Source organism: Salminus brasiliensis, unplaced genomic scaffold (genome assembly GCF_030463535.1).
Source record: "Salminus brasiliensis unplaced genomic scaffold, fSalBra1.hap2 scaffold_78, whole genome shotgun sequence".
Taxonomy (NCBI): Eukaryota; Metazoa; Chordata; class Actinopteri; order Characiformes; family Bryconidae; genus Salminus; species Salminus brasiliensis.
In genome coordinates, this window is record NW_027326707.1 from 27,505 (window position 1) to 34,327 (window position 6,823).

Consider the following 6,823-nt stretch of genomic DNA (forward strand, 5'->3'; position numbering starts at 1 on the left):
TACCTGTGGAGAAGAAGGCGAAGCTCTACTACTGTACAGAGTTCTGATATCAGCAGAAATCACACAGGTTTAATTACTGCCGCCATCTGACCATCGCCCTGGTCATCCAGAGGCTGTGTTTGGGGTTAAAACACCTTCTGTTCCTTCAGAGATGACAAAACACACCACCTGCAGCAGATCAGGGAGATCGAGGTCTCTGTTAAATCAGTGGAAGTAAAAGTCTACCACCACCAGACACCATAGCAACTCCTTAGCAACTCCACAGTAACAACTTAGCAGTCATTTAGCAACATCCAGTGCATTAAAACAACCATCTTGCAACCCCCTAGCATCCTCCTGAGATACCACAGCAGCCACCTAGCATCCTTCTGAGATACCACAGCAGCCACCTAGCATCCTCCTGAGATACCACAGCAGCCACCTAGCAGCCTTCTGAGATACCACAGCAGCCACCTAGCATCCTTCTGAGATACCACAGCAGCCACCTAGCATCCTCCTGAGATACCACAGCAGCCACCTAGCATCCTCCTGAGATACCACAGCAGCCATCTAGCATCCTCCTGAGATACCACAGCAGCCACCTAGCATCCTCCTGAGATACCACAGCAGCCATCTAGCATCCTCCTGAGATACCACAGCAGCCACCTAGCATCCTCCTTACCACCAGACGAACCCTTTTAACAGACTGGAGTGGTACAGCGACTGCTTTAGAACCACCAGGGTACCACTGCAACCACTTAGAAATACCCCAGTCACCATCAGAGACACCACACCAAGCACGTAAAACCCTAGCAACCAGCAGGGTACTATAGCAACTACCTAGCAATACTCTAGCAACCCTAGCAACCGCCTGGAACACCATAGTAACTGATTAACAATACAAAAAAAAAAGAGGCGATCTAAACTGTAAATAAAAGAGGGTCGATAAACGGACCGCTGCCTCGCCTTCGCCCGACTGTGCTTCAGAAAGCTGTTTCGTAAAGAGGGCTCTTGAGGCCCGATGCTGCAGCAGAAGAGCCGCGCTGACCGCTGTTGAATAGCCGCTGAGCTCTTCTTAAAGTGGTCAGTGGTGTTCTGGCCCAGCGCCCAGGCTCCCGATGCTTTCCCAGCTGGTCAAAAACAGAGCGCTGACAGCAACGGCCAAAGTCAGCAGGAGGAGCCGGAAATTGATTTTAAAGATGTTCAGTTGAGCAGCGAGCAAACAGAGCCCTCACTGTGCTCCTCTGTAAAGAGGCAGGAAACTGAAGACCGGCAAACAACAGCCTGCTCCAGAGATGGTCTCCATTCACTGGCCAAGAGCCTGAACAGAGGACATACGGACCATACACTCTTAAAGATGAAGGTGCTTCAGCGGGTTCTTTGAGTGATGCCATAGAAGAACCATTTCTGTGGGTGAAGAAACTCGTTCATCCAAATACGCAGATGTGAAGGTTCCCATTCACATCTCTTTCAGAAATAAAAGGTTCTTCCATGTAATCAACTAAAAAAGACTCAAGGAGAACCTCTCACCAACATGAGGAAGAGCCACTGAGAAGAACTAAGGGGTATGAAGCCCCCCAACTCAGGAATGGTGGTGGAGCTCCATCCAGTACTTTTGGGATGAGTTGGGGAGTTGGGGATGATGAGGTGGGATGGTGATCACCATCATCATCATCATCCAACATCCTGACCTCACTAACTCTGCTCTTGACGCTGAATGCAATCAAATCCTCACAGCAATGCTGCTCCAAAATCTAGCAGAAAGTCTTCTTCCCTGGACAGTAGAGACAGTTATTCCAACAAAAGCAGGAGAAACTCCATGAATTCAGAAGAAAACAGCAAAGGGGCAGGCGTCCCAATACTTTTGTCTTTTTAGAGTATAGTCTGAAAGGTATAGTCTGTTAAATTGTAAGGTTTGGAAAGCAGCCACAAATGTTGGAAGTGGACCTCAGGGGAACCCTGAAGACCCCACATCCAGTCTACAGATCTGGGAAATGGGCTAGTCTCATTATTTTAGGACTTTACCGCTGATCAGGATTTAGGAGGTGTTGCAGAGTGGCTACCCGTCCTCTCAGATGTAGCACTGACTTCACCACGCTCTCTCATGTTCTTCCACTACTCTGGAAACTAGAAAAACAAGCCATTAATAGCTGAAGGAGTCTCTGTACCTCAGGGGAACAAAGGCCTGCTGTTGTTTCTGACCGGCCGCCTGACCTTGATCCTCATAAGCCCGAGGATTTCCTCTCTTCTGATCAGGAAACCGAACGTTTTTTTCCGCAGACTGTTGAGCACAGTTAAACGGCTTTACCAGCCGGCATCCAGCAAACCCCCATCCAGAGCTCTGAGGGCGGTTTACTGGGCTCTCACTGGAAGGACGTTCTGTAAACCAGTTACCTATTGATGGATGGACTGGATTACTGACCTCCTCGAACCAGCAGCAGTCTGAACTCCACTGAGCTTTTACAGATGATGTTCCACGGCGCTGTTTTCTGTTTAATTGAGCAATCCTTCAGCAAATTAGTCTCCTAAGAGCTCTTAGTCTCCACAGCAGCGAAAGCCATTACAGATGATTGAATTCATCTTAATGTAACCCCTATATATATATATATCTCTCTCTCTTTCTCTCTCTCTCTCATTGGTACAGTAGAGTGCTGTCAAACGTCTGAGAGGAACCAAGACTCAAAACAAGAACCTCTCAACAGAACCACTGAGAAGAACCAAGACTCAACAGGAGATCCTCCCTAAAGGCATGAGGAAGAAACACTGACAGAATCCAAGACTCAAAAGAAGAGACTCTCTAAAGAACCAGAGAGGAACCAAGACTCAAAAAGAGAACCTCTCGAGTGTGAGGAAAAAACAATGCCAGGGAACCAAGAGTCTAGAATCTAAGAAGAACCCCTCTAGGATCACTAATAACAAGCAACCAAGGCCCAATGAGGATAACCTCCTAAAAGCATGAGGAAGAAACACCAAGAGTAGCCAAGACTCAAGAGGAGAACCTCTTAATAGTATGAGGAAGAACCTCTGAGAGGAACCAAGATTCATAAGGAGAACCTGAGGAGTCTGAGAATAAAGCACTGTGAACCAAGACTCAAAAAGAGAACCTTTCTAAGATCATGAGGAACAACCACTGAGAGGAACCAAGACCTAACAAGTAGAACCTTTCTGAAAGCATGGGGAAGAAACACTGAGAGGAACCAAGACCTAACAAGGAGGACCTTTCTGAAAGCATGAGGAAGAAACACTGAGAGGAACCAAGACTCAAGAGGAGAACCTTTCTGAAAGCATGAGGAACAACCACTGAGAGGAACCAAGACCTAACAAGGAGAACCTTTCTGAAAGCATGAGGAAGAAACACTGAGAGGAACCAAGACTCAAGAGGAGAACCTTTCTGAAAGCATGAGGAAGAAACACTGAGAGGAACCAAGACTCAAGAGGAGAACCTTTCTGAAAGCATGAGGAACAACCACTGAGAGGAACCAAGACCTAACAAGAAGAACCTTTCTGAAAGCATGGGGAAGAAACACTGAGAGGAACCAAGACTCAAGAGGAGAACCTTTCTAGGCTTTTAAGGAAGAACCGCTGAGAACAATCAAGCCGCAAAAGGAGTGTAAGAAAGAACCACTCAGAGGAACCGAGACTCAGAAGCAGACTAACAGCATCAGGTAGAACCTCTGACACGGCAGTTTCTCACCATCTCTAATAGACTTGCTTCTGAGGTTCCGGGCACTGAATAACTCACTCTTATCTAGAACATGTTTAAGAACGTGGGAGGAGTGTATCAGATGAAGCTCATGCTGTGGGCCCACTGCTTCAGAATGCCAGACCCCCTTTGTGGACAATAAGCTGAGCATTATGGGATGGCACTGAGCATGTATTTACGTTTCCTTTCAGACAGCAGCCGAGGATTAATCAGGATTAGGGTCTGGAACAAACGGGGGGGATTCTCAGAGACACATTTGGGACGGAACCCCAGTGGTTCCAGGGTACGTACGTGTCTACATGCCTACACCGATCAGCCATAACATTAGTACCACCTCGTGCCACCATAACAGCTCTGACCGTTCGAGGTATGGTGGTGTTAATGTTATGGCTGATCAGCCTCCCGATAATTAAATAATCAATTAAACAAACAAACAAACAAACAAGAGCTGCGCTGGGATTAGATTACATGTGGCTGAATGAGAACAAACACTACTGACACACACACACACCTACACACTGCAAATACACACTGCCAGTGTGTGTGTGTGTGTGTGTGTGTGTGTTTAATCAGTCATTAGACGCTGTTACTTCAGCTTGACCTGCATTCTGTCCAAAAGTCCGTTAACAAGACAAAAGAAGGCGGATAATCTGTGTGTGTGTGTGTGTGTGTGTGTGTGTGTGTGTGTGAGACCACCATACAGAGCCAAAGCAAACAACAGTGCGCAAATTAAGCCTGTACTGGTTTCTCTCTCTCTCTCTCTGTGGTGTGTAGTTTTAATGGACTGATGATGAAGATGATGATGATGATGATGATGATGAAGAACACTGCAGCCTCTCTGTGCTTCCGGCTGGTATTTAGAAGTTTACCTGCACCGACAGCAAAACACACCAAACACACACACCTCTGAACAGAGTGACTGTAACCATGACGACACACTCCGGCCTAACAGGTCAGACAGGACAGACTGGATAGATGCAGCGTGCAGATCAGCAACATCCTTGTGTGACTGTGTGTGTGTGTGTGTGTGTGTGTGTGTGTGTGTGTGTACAAATGCAGCACTGTGACAAACCAAACACTCTCATACAATACACTGCCTACTCTCTCCCTCTCTCTCTCTCTCTCTCTCTCTCTCTCTCTCTCCCTGACTGACTCTCTCTCTCTCTCTGACTCTCTCTCTCTCTACCTCTCTCTCTCTCTGACTCTCTCTCTCTCTGACTCTCTCTCTCTACCTCTCTCTCTCTCCCTGACTGACTCTCTCTCTCTGTCTCTCTCTCTCTCTCTCTCTGTCTCTCTCTCTCTCTCTCTCTCTCTCTGACTCTGTCTCTCTCTCTCTCTGACTCTCTCTCTCTCTCTGACTCTCTCTCTCTCTTCCTGACTCTCTCTCTCTGACTCTCTCTCTCTCTCTCTCTCTCTCTCTCTCTCTCTCTCTCTCTCTTTCTCTCGCCGCGCTGCAGCGATCCCTGAATTACAGCAGCATCGGCTCTAATGACTCAGGCGGCTCTGAGGACTATACACCAATACACTATGTCCAAAAGTTTGTGGACACCCCTACTAATGAGTGTATTCAGCTCCACCCATTACTGACACAGATGTGCAAATGCACAAACACAGCTCGTCTAGCCCCTGTAAAGAAATACTGCCAATAGAACAGGACTCTATATGAACCTACCAGCACCATGCTGCCTAATGCCAGACGTGGGCTAGTCCCCCAGCACTGAGCTGTGGAGCAGTGGAACTGTCCCAATAGTTTTACCATCCTGCTATATAGTAAAATTAATTACAGTGATAATAATAATAATAATAATAATAATAATAATAACAGCAGGTATGGCACTGTAATACTAGTATTAGTAGTAATATTAGTAGTAGTTACAACAGTAATAAGAGTTATAGCAGTAGTTATAGCTGTAGTTATAGCAGTAGTTATAGCTGTAGCAGTAGTTATAGCAGTAGTTATAGCTGTAGTTATAGTAGTAGTTATAGATGTAGCAGTAGTTATGGTAGTAGTTATAGATGTAGCAGTAGTTATAGCAGTAGTTATAGATGTAGCAGTAGTTATAGCAGTAGTTATAGTAGTAGTTATAGCTGTAGCAGCAGTTATAGCAGTAGTTATAGCTGTAGCAGTAGTTATAGCAGTAGTTATAGATGTAGCAGTAGTTATGGTAGTAGTTATAGATGTAGCAGTAGTTATGGTAGTAGTTATAGATGTAGCAGTAGTTATAGCAGTAGTTATAGATGTAGCAGTAGTTATAGCAGTAGTTATGGTAGTAGTTATAGATGTAGCAGTAGTTATAGCAGTAGTTATAGATGTAGCAGTAGTTATAGCAGTAGTTATAGCAGTAGTTATAGATGTAGCAGTAGTTATAGCAGTAGTTATGGTAGTAGTTATAGATGTAGCAGTAGTTATGGTAGTAGTTATAGATGTAGCAGTAGTTATAGCAGTAGTTATAGCTGTGGCAGTAGTTATAGCAGTAGTTATGGTAGTAGTTATAGATGTAGCAGTGGTTATAGCAGTAGTTATAGATGTAGCAGTAGTTATAGCAGTAGTTATGGTAGTAGTTATAGATGTAGCAGTGGTTATAGCAGTAGTTATAGCTGTAGCAGTAGTTATAGCAGTAGTTATAGATGTAGCAGTAGTTATAGCTGTAGCAGTAGTTATAGCAGTAGTTATAGCAGTAGTTATGGTAGTAGATATGGTAGTAGTTATAGTTATAGCAGTAGTTATAGCTGTAGCAGTAGTTATAGCAGTAGTTATAGATGTAGCAGTAGTTATAGCAGCAGTTATAGCAGCAGTTATAGCTGTAGCAGTAGTTATAGCAGTAGTTATGGTAGTAGTTATGGTAGTAGTTATAGTTATAGCAGTAGTTATAGCAGTAGTTATGGTAGTAGTTATAGTTATAGCAGTAGTTATAGCAGTAGTTATAGCAGTAGTTATGGTAGTAGTTATGGTAGTAGTTATAGTTATAGCAGTAGTTATAGCAGTAGTTATAGCAGTAGTTATGGTAGTAGTTATGGTAGTAGTTATGGTTATAGCAGTAGTTATAGCAGTAGTTATGGTAGTAGTTATAGTTATAGCAGTAGTTATAGCAGTAGTTATAGTAGTAGTTATGGTAGTTATGGTAACAGCAGCAGTAATAA